This window comes from Plecotus auritus (genome assembly GCF_963455305.1).
Source record: "Plecotus auritus genome assembly, chromosome: 11".
Taxonomy (NCBI): domain Eukaryota; kingdom Metazoa; phylum Chordata; class Mammalia; order Chiroptera; family Vespertilionidae; genus Plecotus; species Plecotus auritus.
In genome coordinates this window covers 14509842-14522976 of record NC_137777.1, presented here as the reverse complement: position 1 = coordinate 14522976, position 13135 = coordinate 14509842, and the positions used below count along the sequence as shown (strand labels likewise).

The window sequence follows — 13135 nt, the reverse complement described above, 5'->3', positions numbered from 1 at the left end:
CTTTTAATAGGTCAGAAGAGTAGTTAGGCGTCTCCTCTGGGAGGACACTGCTCACGGGGGCATGGCTGGGCCAGCGGAAGTCAGGAAATGCCTCCTTCCTCCAGGGCGGAAGCACCTGGTGCCTGGGCTTAGCTGCAGGAGTGCGAGCTGATTACCCCCCACCTCTCTCATCCCAGCGCCTGTGCGCTCATCTCCCCACTCCTACCTGTGAGGAGCCAGAATTTCTGGTCATGCCTCTGACCAGGTGTAAGTGAATGAGTGTGTGTGTGTGTGTGTGTGTGTGTGTGTGTGTGTGTGTGTATGAGAGAGAGAGAGAATGTTCTATGACCATTTCCTTCAGGCTTTGTTAGGGCAGTGACTATATGGTAAATTAAACCAGTAAAGGTTATTGGTAGAGGATAATGATCTACTGTGTTATTCTTCATTGGGATATTTTCATTTTCAAAGAATATCTCTAAAGATACATGGTTTTACTTCCAGAAGAATGATTCTGTAATGGAAGTTTTTCAAACACCGTGACAAGCCACTTGAAGAGACATTTTTGGACAATGGTTGCTGTGATGTCTTTCATATGATGCTTTTAAAGAAACTGCCTGTTGCACATAAACAGGTTCTGCTTTGCTAAGTAAAGGGAAGTATATTAGCACTGTCTTAACTGGGTTACTTCTCTGGGCAATTGTTAGGAATACAACTGAGAACAGAAACAGTGAAGAATCATAATGTAGAGAATAGATGTCATAAAGCCCATGCACTTTCCTCATAGGTGAAATCTTCACGTGCATTACTGACTTATTTTAGACATAGCGTTTATAATTCTAATTGTCTGGTTTCTCACTCCCTGTATTAGTTATTTATTGTTGCAAAACAATATTGTCACTAAGTTAGCACTTAAACAACACACATCTTTATCACACAGTTTCTGTGGAGTAAGAGTCTGGGCATGGCTTAGCTGACTCTTCTGTTTAAAGTCTTATGAGGCTGCAATGAAGGTGTGGGCCAGGGATGCAGTCTTATGTGAGACCTCGAATGGGTAAAGATCAACTTCTAAGGTCATTCAAGTTAGTGCATCATTCGGTGCCTTGTGGTTATAGGAGTGAGGGCTTCAGTTTCATTCTGGTTGTGGAGTAGAATCTACCCTCAGCTGCCACAGGTTGCCCACAAGTTCTTGGTCATGTGGAGCTCCCCACCGAGACTGACTTCCTGGCTCCAGTGAAGGGAGGGCGGAGTGAACCAGAGTCCTGTGAGGAGAGACTGGGCCCTGTGGCTCCAGGGAGATAGCTGACGGGACAGCCACCAGGGTCCCCACAGACAATACCTCTCCTGGGTTGAGCACTCCATCTTTCTCACATTCTAATACGCTGATACCAAATGTGTGGTACAACCCAAAGCCTTTTTTATTGTAATTGTTCAGGTGTAGTTGTGCTGTAGTTGCATTGCCTATGCATGTATGAACTTGAACTTGGTAGTTCATACATGGAACTTGGTCAAAGACATCTGAGACCCCTTATGGTTTCAGTCAGAGATCCATTTGATGACGATCTGAGGAAGGAATGTGAGTCCTAAGTTTTGACTGAAATCGTCCGTTGACACCTAGTTGTAAGATTTTCTTGCCAACATCAAGATGTGTGGAAAGGTGTCAGAAGCTTAGAAGAAAATCCCGAGTATAATACTTGAGCACTCTTTTAAGTAATGTAGCATCACTAAGGTTCTTGGTGGCATAGAGGACAATATTGTGTGGAAAAACACAGTTGTTGGACCTGTGTCAAAAGTGATTAGGAAAGTGGGTTCTGAATGTGATACCTAAACCAAATTATTCTGAAGTACCTAATTAATTTATTGCATATTTTTCTTTTTAATGAATATACTAAAATCCATGTCTAAATAATTCTACCAGAGCTCTTTCAGTACCTATAAAATAAAAATTCTAATCTTAGTGTTGTATGACAGTTTAATTTGCAGCCATTTTTTTCTTTCTGATTGTCATATAACATAGCATTGTCTCTTCCAATAGGTGAATCTGACCACCAATGAAATCTGGTAGTGAAGTAGGAAGCCTATTAAATTATTAGTATGAATTAAAAGATGAGTTGGCAAGCTAAGGACCGAAGAATGAGTTTACTAATTATTTTACTCAATAAATATTTATTAGGCATCTACTGTGAGACCATTGCTGGGCTAGGCATGAGGATATAGCTGTGAATAAAACAGACATGATCCCTGGGCTTACAGGGAAGACAAGATATATTGACGTATGATGTGACAGAAGAAGTTGTGCCGGCTTCTTTGGAAGTGTAAATAGGGGAGCTTAAGGTGGTCAAGGGAGCAGACAGCCTCACCGAGGGAGTGACATTTAAGAGGAACGTGAAAGGATAAGTAGGAGTTGGTCAGAGGGAGGCGAATGGGGGAGGGGGAAGGTAGTCCTGGCAGGATGAGCAGTGTGTATGAAAGCTGGGAGGTGGCAGGGAGTGATGAGCTGAAGGAAATCCAGTGTGGCTAGATCCAGACAGTGGTGCAGAGATGAGAGACAAGGCTGAAGGCTGGAGGAGCTGGTGGGCATCAGATGATCAAGGGCTTTAAAAGTCATGGCAAGGCGTGGCCTTTCTCCCAAGGGTAAGCGGAAGTTGTGGAAGGGGTTTGGGGAGGGGTGTGGCGTGTCATGCTCATCTTTAGCATTATCACTCTGGCCACTGTGCTGTAGATCAGGGACCAACAGAGGGAGCATGGCAGTAATCATTCCTAATTGATTAGAGGGATGGAAGCTGGGGTGGGCAGAAGATATCAAATGATCCAAAGGAATCCTGGAGCAAGTTAATAGTCCCTGTCTCTGATTGCTTCCTATGATATTATATTCTTAGTTTCTGATGACCTAAGACAATCACTTTCTTTATTTTTGACAGTGACTTCTTCTGACTGGAGCCTTCAAGTGCTTTGAGAGATCTGCTACCAGGTAAATACAGAAAATGTTTTCCTCAGATTTATAAACACTGCTTTTCTTCCAAGACTTGCTATGACCTAACCCAACATTTTATTTAATCTTTGCAATAGCCCTAGAAGTTAATGCACTATTTTATTTTCATCTTATACACGAGGAAATAGAGACACAGAGAGGTTAGGCAATTTGATCAACCTGCGCAAAGATGTTCATCACAGCATAAATTATAATAGCCAAACAAAACAAAGAGGAGAGAATCTAAATATCCATTGGTGGGCAAATTATATCAAGTCAATTATGGTACATCATTTGATGAAGGTGCTTTAATAATAATCTATTGCTCTATATAAGATTAAGATGTTTCTCTTCTATTTCTAGTTTGTAAAAACAAATCTGCTCACCTGATGTTAATTTTATTGAATGCTTTCTAATCTACTGAGATGATCAAATAACTTTTATCCTTTATCTGTTCATGGTAATGTGCATTAATTGATTTTCTAATGTTAAGCTACCTTGCACTGCTGACATAAAATAATGATGCATTATCTTTTCTAATCTCAGCTAGACTTAGTTTGCTAAATTTTAGTCCTGAGGTTGGATAAAATGTTTCTTTTTGATATTCTCCTTGTCAGGAACAGTTTTCAAAATATTGGAATTACTTGCTACTTAAATGTATAGTTAATGAGAGTAAAACAGTTTGGGCCTGGTGTTTTCTTTGAAGGAAGATTTTTTTTAACCGACTTAATTAATTTGTGATTTGTTTAGGTTTTCTATCTATTCTTGAGTCAGCTTGGTGAGTTTTATTTTTGGTGGTGTACACATATTTCTGTTGGATATGCATGTAGGAGGGGATTTTTTGGGTTATGGGATAGGTATATGTTCAGCTTCAGCAAACTCTCAAACAGTTTTCCAAAAAGGTTTTATTCACTTAAAAATTTACATGCCAACCAGGAGTGTATAAGCGTTCTGATTTCTCATGTCCTTTCCAATATAAGACATTTTTCTGCTTTTGTTTGCTTGATTTTTCATTTAAGCTCTAGTGGTGGGTGTGCAGTGGTATCATACTGTAGTTTTAATTAGTATTTCCTGTAGATTAATAAAGTTGGGTAGTTTCACATGTTAATTCACCATTTGTGGATCTTATTTTGTGAAAAGCCCTTTTACTAGTAAGCCTTAAAAAAATGAAGTGTTTATTCAAGTCTTTTGAAAAAAATTGAGTTGTCTTGTTGAAATGTCTTTCTCAGTGAATTATAGATATTTTAAAATAATAATATGTATTTTGAATTTGAGGCTTTGGTAGGGATTCCTTTGCACTTGAATCTTTGAGAAGTAATGTTTTACATAAGCAGTGTTCCTTCTTATTTTTAGTTAACTGTGCTTTTAATAATGAGATTAAAATCTTTCAAAGTCAAAATATTGTGAAGGTAACCCTACTTTAAGAATAAATTAGGATATAGTGCACAAAATTAAGGTATTTAAATGCATTTTTAGTTAAATTATTGAATTTAATTGAACAATTATCATTGATGTGCATATTTAAAGCTTCTTCTTTTCAAATTCTTCTTTGACCTTTGCATTCCCAGGACTCAAAAACCACAACTCTCATAGCAGTAATTTTTCTGTTGCTTCTTCTTATAAAGGAATTTCTTAGACAGGGAAGCCTGCCTCCTAAGGGCAGTTTTGTCTTCCTCTCCACCTTGTTTTCAGCTCAAGCAGCAGGCTCCTCATTGAGGCTTCTGTTGATGCTTCAAAACCTGGCCCAAAGGGTTCTAATGAGTGCCCATCCCTCTGTCAAGGCTCTTGCCAGGAAACCCTCCACTTTTGAATCTTACCAACTTTGAGAATTCTAGTTTTCTCCATTTTTCTCTCAGCTTTCAATAAAGGTTAATTTCACGTTTATCCCAATTCATACCTTTTCCTCTTTCCGTTGATACCATAAAGAAAATGCCAGGCACGATGGCTGGATTACAGAGCCTGCTTTCTTTGTCTTTCCTTTTGCTTTTGTGCCTAAGTGTTTTGAATCTCACCCAACCACCCCCGTTAGTGAGAGACATAAAAATCAGAGTTCTGGCAATATCATTAAATTGTTCTAATATATCTTGTTTCACGTGGGACCTTCATGCTTATTTTCTGAGCAGGTAGACAGAGAAGGGCACAAGGTCATGTCTCCCACCTGAGTCAGTCCAGGTAAAGAGTTATCCTGGTTGCCTGTTGCCAGTGACTTCTGCCTTCATTTTAATGGTCACTATTAGCTGCAAAGGAGACTGGGAGATGTATCTTTGAGTTGAGCCTATTGCTGCTGCAAAAGAAATCAGGGCTGGGTTTGCTCTGGATGGAGCACTAAATGCAGACATCAGACAGACAGGGAGCTAAATATCAGCTTTATTCCCAGTGACCCTGAATGAGAGAATGAGCTCAAATTATGGACAGGATCAGCTATATAACCAGGCCTTCTGTTATACTTATTGCTAAAATCTTCTTTCATGGAAAAGAAAAAGACATGCTTCTGAGGCCAGAAATAGAGAAGGGAGGGTTCCCAGACCTACCTTACCTAGTCTGAACAATTCATGAAGTTACTCCCTTGAGGAGGAGTGAAGGGCTGTAGGGGCAGGTAGAAGTCACTTTCCAATAGTTTAAAGAAGATAAACAGTTTTGTTTTATGTGCCAGGAAGGAATGGTGGGATGGAGAGACTAACACTGCTCCCAATAATTGTTACACACACACACACACACACACACACACACACACACACACACACACAGTTCTTATTATATACTAGAGGCCCGATGCACAAAATTTGTGCAAGTGTAGGCCCTCGCAGCCCCAGCTGCCTCACGGCCCTGGTTGTCTTGGGCCCTGCAGCCCTATCCCCCGCCCCCCGCCCCCTGCTCATTCCTGAAGGTCATTCCTGAAGATCATTCCTGAAGGTCATTCCTGAAGGTCATTCCTGAAGGTTGTTCCAGAAGGTCATTCCACCATCTGGTCTAATTAGCATATTGGCTCTTTATTATATAGGACTAGAGGCCTGGTGCATGAAATTTGTGCACTGGGGGGGGGGGGGCGATGTCCCTCAGCCCAGCCTGCACCCTATCCAATCTGGGACTCCTCGGGGGATGTCCGACTAACGGCTTAGGCCCGATTTCACAGGGATCGAGCCTAAACCGGAAGTCGGACATCCCTCTCACAATCCAGGACCGCTGGCTCCTTAACTGCTCGCCTGCCTGCCTGATCACCCCCTAACCACTCATCTGCCAGCCTGATCGATGCCTAACTGCTCCCCTGCTGGCCCAATTGCCCCCAACTGCCCTCCCCTGCCGGCCATTTTGTGGCGGCCATCTTGTGATGACATGGGGACGGCCATCTTGTGACGACATGGGGGTGGCCATCTTGTGTGAGGGGATGTGATGGTCAATTTGCATATTACCTCTTTATTATATAGGATTTTTCCATATTGTGACTATTGTATTATGTTTGCTTCTTTGTATATTTTCCCCAACTCCTGTTGTTATTAACCTTGGAGTAGATATGGTAATGTGATCTGGGAACTGAGATGGGGGAGAATTCATGCTTTGAAGTTGTGAAGCCCTCCAACTTAACGGAGATGAACTGCTTATTGATTTTAAAGAGTGTGTAGATTGTTCCAGGTAGAGAAGAAGGGTGAATAAACTAACAGCATGGGCTGCAGCCCGTCTTCCAGCTGCTTGTTGCAAGATTCTTCACAGGGTCTCCCTGAATTTCTGCGCGAACACACACACACACACACACACACACACACACACACACACACACACGGCGGCAGCTCTCCTCACCGAGGGGCTGGTGCCATTGGTCTGTAGCGGGCTTTGGCTTCTCTGCTCAGCTTGTCATCCTTGACCCCTGCTGTCACAGTGATTTGGAAACCGGTGACAACCATCCCTGCTCCCTACACAGGCTCAGCTCCGGACTGTGAGTTGACAGTTAATTGTTGCTGCTGATTGCTTTGCTGACAGTGCTTTGTGGCTATTTTGGTTTTTCTCGAGTGTTCCTTAATTAGATGAAATGACATCATGTGCTGTCCAATCAACCTCTTGTCAGACATTATTACATTTGTAGGAGAATCAGGCGGCATTTGGGTTTGTTCCTGGGACGCTGGTGTGAGGATCGCAGCCTGAGCTGTGGCCCCACTCAGCACTGAGATGGGTGTGCCACTAGTGTGAGGAAGGGCATTCTCCATCCCCAGGTCCCTGGTCAGGCAGCAACGCCCACTGAAAGCTCACACCTCACAGGGGCATTGCCCTGACAGGGTGCTCTCTTCTCTCTGAAACGAGTTGTTTCAGGATTCCTTCAGTACTTGCCTTTCTGGCTCACAGGGAGGAGCCTGGCATTTTCCCTTGGGAGAAATACAGCTATGACTTGAGGCTGGCTCCGACTTGGTGATGTTTTAGGGGTGATATAGTAAGTGAGATCTTACTACATTGCTTGAATTAACAGGAAGAATGATCTTAAGTTATAAAATATTCTGAACTACAAAATAACTTTGAAGAGCTTTACAGCTCTGGAGGCCACAGAATCACTTTTACCAGCTATTTCTAAGGGGCATTTCTTTCTAAGGCCACTTTTTTGAATGCTTTGCTTAGAACAGCTGTGATTATTTGCACATAAACTATGTGTGGAAGTTTCAAAAATCAGTTTATTTGTGGAACAAGTCTAGATCCTTCTTTTATCTAATTTCTTGTTTTGGGTCTGAATTCATTGCTAAAGGGATTTATTGAGCCTGCTAGGGTGCCCTCAGGCTTCACAAAGCAAAGTCCTTGCCCTTGAGGAACTTACACTGGAATTGGGAAATCAACATTCTCCAGTGGTCCTTTCCTCAGGTCTCCTTAAAGCCATCTATGTGCTTATGTGGTTTTTCTCCAGGTGTGTGCAGTGTTGGAGCAGAGAACACAGACTACAGGATTATCTAGGGTTGTGAAGACAAGAGGACAAAGATTTCGAGGGCTTTATGGAGAGACCATAAGTGTCTCAGAAGGAAGGGAGGCCAAGGTGTGTGTGTGTGTGTGTGTGTGTGTGTTTGAATCTTGAAGATGGAGAAAATGCTTACAGGACATGGTGGGTAGGTGGAGGCCAAAGATGGGAGATCTCCATGAAGATGAAGAAGCGGAGAGGGGGTAAGAGGCGAGAGATACAGAATGACTTTTCCTGTAGGGGCTGTCTTGTCTCCTCAGTGAAAAGGTGAAAAAGTACCAGGCACAACGTTTCCTTTGTGCCTCTTTCAGCTCCTGGTTCAGATGCTCATAGTACTTACTTCCTAAATATTTCCCGAAGAAAGTCAGCTCACCTGTGGGCTTGGTGAAGATCATTTGGGGTCAATGATCAACTTTTTTTCATGTATATAGAAATAATTGAGGCGTTCATTGGTTCATGATATAATCTAGTGGTGTGAACATGCACACACACACACACACACACACACACACACAATGATGAAAAGGAAGTCTCCACCATTAGGGAAAGTATTATCTCAGAGAGACAGTCTGGGGAGACAGAGGGCTTGGGGAGTCTTCAGAATCCCACATTCTGGATGTGGTTTTGCCTTACCGGTAAAGCCAAAAATCCTGTTCCTTCCTGTAGACCAATAGTTCTCCTTTCACTCTTCATGATTTTTCAGGCTAAGTGCATTTAAAGGCCCACATGAGCAACTTATTCTTTATGATCCTATTACTGTTCCCTCTGCTCAACATTCAACTTTTTCTCATGTTTATATTTAGCTAAAAATAAAACAAAACAAAACAAAAAAACAAACAAAAAACTTCACTAAAGGCTTCCACAGTTGAAGTCACAGCAAAAATGAGAGAATAAAAATTTTAATTTTGGAGTGGAAGCTGAAACTTTACGATATCATTTCTGTATATTCTTGTTTATTGTGTAATTAGCTTGCTGCTGCCTGGGCACCACCATGAGTTCTTTGCAATGGTGTCTCACATTCTCCTGGTTACCCAAGCGCTGGCCCAGGGCTGGGACATGGTAGAGGCTTATAGGTGTATGTGCACCTGATGTGAATATGTCGCAGGTTCAGTTTGAACATACCAGCAGTGCCTCTAATGCGTGTTTCTTAGGTAACATCTTCCTTAAGCTGTGCCCCAGACACAACAGACCTGACCAGAATCATGCGGTTACCATGGCATCCAAAGAGGGCCCTTAGTTCATCGACTTCTCCAGACAGAAAGATGGGAAACTACTTTGGTAGAACATTTTCTACTTTAGAAGCTGAGAATAGATACTGCATTTATCTGAAACAGCAAATGTGATTTTCAAAACTTCTCTCAGGCATTATCTTTTTAAGATATTTGCTGAAAGCTGCTCACAGGTTTATATGCTGCGGCGCTGACTCGCAGCAGCTCCCCTTTCATCTCGATCTGGAAGCTTCTTTTTCAATAAAATAGAAACGTGAATGGTGCTAGCTAAGAAATTGCTTTGAATTTCACAGAAGTGTTGAAGTAACTGAGCTCTTCTGTATTCAGGGAGAGGGAAGAGAAAATGGGTCCACCTTGAATAAAATGGCAGGCCTGCTTTCTTCCTATGCAACTTCTCCCAAACAGTTCTTTGATGTTAATCTAATTCTCATCAATCGCTAACTCCAAAGCAACAGAGCTTAGATCTTTGGAAGGACTGCTTTTTATGAAGTCTTATTGTCTGAAATTTCTGCTTAATGGCAAGGCCACTGAACCACTGACTTTCAGCTTGGGAGTTAGTAGGCAGGGACTATTTAAGGCATTCATGTCTATTGCTTGACATATGGACAGGGTGTGGCAAAAGTAGGTTACAGTTGTGAGTATACGAAACACAGAGTTTATTCTTGCATTATTATTTATTAAATATTGCATTATTTTCCAAACAACTGTAAACCTATTTTGCCCCACCCTGTATAACACTTTGCAGGTTCAAAGCATTTTTGCATCCATGTTTGTAACAACTGCCTTAAGGCAGACAGATGAGTTTTATTTTTTTTTAATGCCCATTTTTTTGAAAGAGGGGATTGAGGGTCAGAAAGATTATGCCTCCTTTAAAACCAGTTCTTACCAGGAGGTGGGCCTGGAATTAGAGCCTACTTTTCTTGTTCTGGACTCAGAGTCGAGTTGCTCTGTCTGTCATGATGGACAATGTGAGGATGGTAAGGGAGAATCTATAGGTGGTTTTGTAATTAGCTGCTTAATCGTCTGTCTCCTGTTTTGACTTTAAGCTCTCCGAAGGTATTTATTCATTATTATAGTCCCAGTGCCTAGAATACATAGTAGCTGCTCAATTAACATTTTTGTTAATAAACGAGCAATACTAATGCCAATATATCTACCTACCCCCTTCTTTCGCATTCCAGTGGCATAGAAAATGTTGAATGTAAGAATTATCTATACTAATAAAAGGGTAATATGCTAATTAGACTGGGTCAACTGGCCATCTTCTGGATGTCCAACTGCCTTCCTGACAAAGCCATGGTGGTGGGGGCGAGGCAGAGGCAGTTAGGGGCAATCAGGCCGGCAGGGGAGGACAGTTGGGATGAGATCAGGCTGGCAGGGGAGGGCCATTGGGAGCAAGATCAGGCCGGCAGGGGAGGGCCATTGGGTGTGAGATCAGGCCAGCAGGGGAGGGCAGTTAGGGGTGATCAGGCAGATTGGCAGAGGCAGTTAGGGGTGATCAGGTAGGCAGGCAGAGAGGTTAGGGGCAATCAGGCAGTCAGGCAGAGGCAGTTAGGGGCGATCAGGCAGGCAGGCAGGTGAGTGGTTAGGAGCCAGCAGTTCCAGATTGTGAGAGGGATGTCCGACTCCCACATGGTTGGGTCTAAACCGGCAGTTGGACATCCCCCAAGGGGTCCCCGATTGGAGAGGGTGCAGGCTGGGCTGAGGGACCCCCTCCCCTTGCATGAATTTTGTGCATCAGGCCTCTAGTATTTACAATAAATAGGCAAAGATATGGGCATAGTGAAGAGTGCAGGTTGATATCCATCAAAGTAAAGGGTAAACAACACTGAACTGAGCTGTTGAAAAATACAGACGAGATGGAAAATAGAGCTTCTGCTTTCTGGGAGCTTAAATTCAGCATAGAGAGAATACCCCACCATGGCTGAGGAAAATCACTATCCAGAGGCCAGGTTGGCCCCGCCCTCTCAGAAACTCAAAGTTAGGGGAAAGGAAAGACACACATTGCAAAAACCTTGGTTTCAGAGGGAGGAGGAAGTGGAAGAACTGTCACTTCTTTGTTTGGTTCTATAATTACCTGTACCTCTTCAAGGTTTTTGTGCAAGAAACTAAATGCAGTGACTGGTCTGATCAAGGGATGAATCATTCTAATTAACTGGAATAGAAGGTGAACTTTGACAAAGCTTCAATCAGCTCCTGTCTTTAAGTGTAGTAATTATGCTGTAATTTAGCATCAGCGAATAATTATTTCCATCCTTATCTCAACCAGAACCAATAGTTTTCAAGTCTTTTAGGGGCTTCTCAAGGTTTAGTTCTTAAACCACCTGCTTGAGTATCCACTGATGAAATTCTGATTTGGGAGGAGGGGGAGGGGGGCTTATGCACGGTCTGAGAATCTGCCTCTTTTTAAAAAAATAAACATTTTATTTTGCAGTCCTATATAATAACAGCCTAATATGCAAATTGTCTCCTTGATTGGGAGTTTGACTGGGAGTTTGAGCAGGGGGTGGGGCTGGCCGGCCAACCACAGGAAGGGAGGCCCTGGCCAGCAGCTGGCAGTCACTAGGGACCCTACCTGTGCACAAATTTTGTGCACTGGGCCTTTAGTTAAAAACTTTTTTTTGCCTCTAGTAATTTTATAATTACAGAAAAGTTGCGAAGATGGTATAGAAAGTTCCAATATTCCCTTCACCTAGCTTCCCCTAGTGTTAATTTCTTATATACCCAGAATATATTTGTCAAAATTAATAAATTAATATCAGTACGTAATATTAAGCTACAGACTCTATTAAGCTTTCACAAGTGTTACACTAACATCCTTTTCCTGTTCAATCCAGGACATCACTTTACATTTTGTCATCATGACCCCTTAGTCTCCTTGGACCTATGATAGTTTCTTCGTCTTGCCTTGAATCTCCCCAGGTGGTTCTCAGACACTAGAATTCTACACCCATCGCTCTTCCAAAGGCAGGGACAGACCCTGGGCACACCTGTCCAGGGGCTTAGCAGCATGTGCTGGAGGATCGCCCCTTGCCTGAGTGGTACCTTGTGTTTGTCATCCCACATCATGGCCTGGTCAGTCAGGGACCAGCAGGAAACAGAAGGCACGCTCTAAAGGAGTCAGAGAGAACTTAGAAAAAGTGCTATTTTCAGAGGTGTAGGCAGGGTGAAAGGAACAAATAAGGGATATTAAGGCAGCCAGGAACTTTGAGCTCTGAAAAGCCTTCACTGTTTGGGACAGGGTGAGAAGAACAGGAGTCAGCCATCCAAGGGGGCAGCAGTCAGGACTTGTAGTTGGAGATCCAGCCACTGCCAGAACTTCAAGATTCCCAAGGTGCCAAGGACGTGGAGGAGGGCAGGCTCAGGTCTTCATCTCCTCTTCCCCGACTCTCCTGCTGGCGCCTCCCATTGGTGGAACTGAGGGCAGGGAACGGATGAACCGTTTCTGGTCACAGAGGAGAGAGAGAAGAGTGAAGAGAGGGTCTGGAGAGTGGATTAAGAGGGGATTAAAGTGAGAATAACCAGCACCCTGTTAAAGCACAACGCAGGAGAGAGAGCCTGATGCGTTCATTGTGCCTGGGTTAAAATGTGTGCTCTACTTACTAATTCATAGCTACTGTGTTATCAGGGGCCCATGGCTTAATGAAAAAAGGGGAGTCCAATAAAAACATTACATGTAGCCTTGGAAACTGTACAATTAGTCAACTTGTTGAAAATCCAACAAATATCCTTTGGTGGGTTAATGATATAAAGAGAACTGTGGCCTCCAGCCAAATAAATAGATATCCAGATTGAAGAACAAAAAGGACCATCTGAGATAGAGTCTTAGAGTGATAACGGATTTTAAGAGTGTCGTATACCACCTTGTATGATTTGGGTAAAACAATGCTTTTTGTTTGTTTGTTACTTGACTCTAGTTTTTGAAAGACGACAGATACCCTTATCTTTCCTGCAGTATCACGAATTAAATTCTGGGTGCCAAGGAAGAAAAATTAGAAAATGTTCCCTTTCTTTTTGTACTTGCAAAAG

General features: G+C 42.7%; 1 protein-coding gene across 2 annotated transcripts in view; it reads left to right on the top strand.

Moving 5' to 3' along the window:
- The window catches only part of NCALD (neurocalcin delta), a 314941-nt gene that overhangs the window by 79535 nt on the left and 222271 nt on the right, over positions 1–13135 (top strand). For both annotated transcript variants that reach the window (XM_080647010.1, XM_080647009.1), the window contains exon 2: positions 2898–2947. The gene's annotated coding sequence lies outside the window, so the exon portion shown is untranslated. The remainder of the gene's footprint in view (positions 1–2897; positions 2948–13135) is intronic.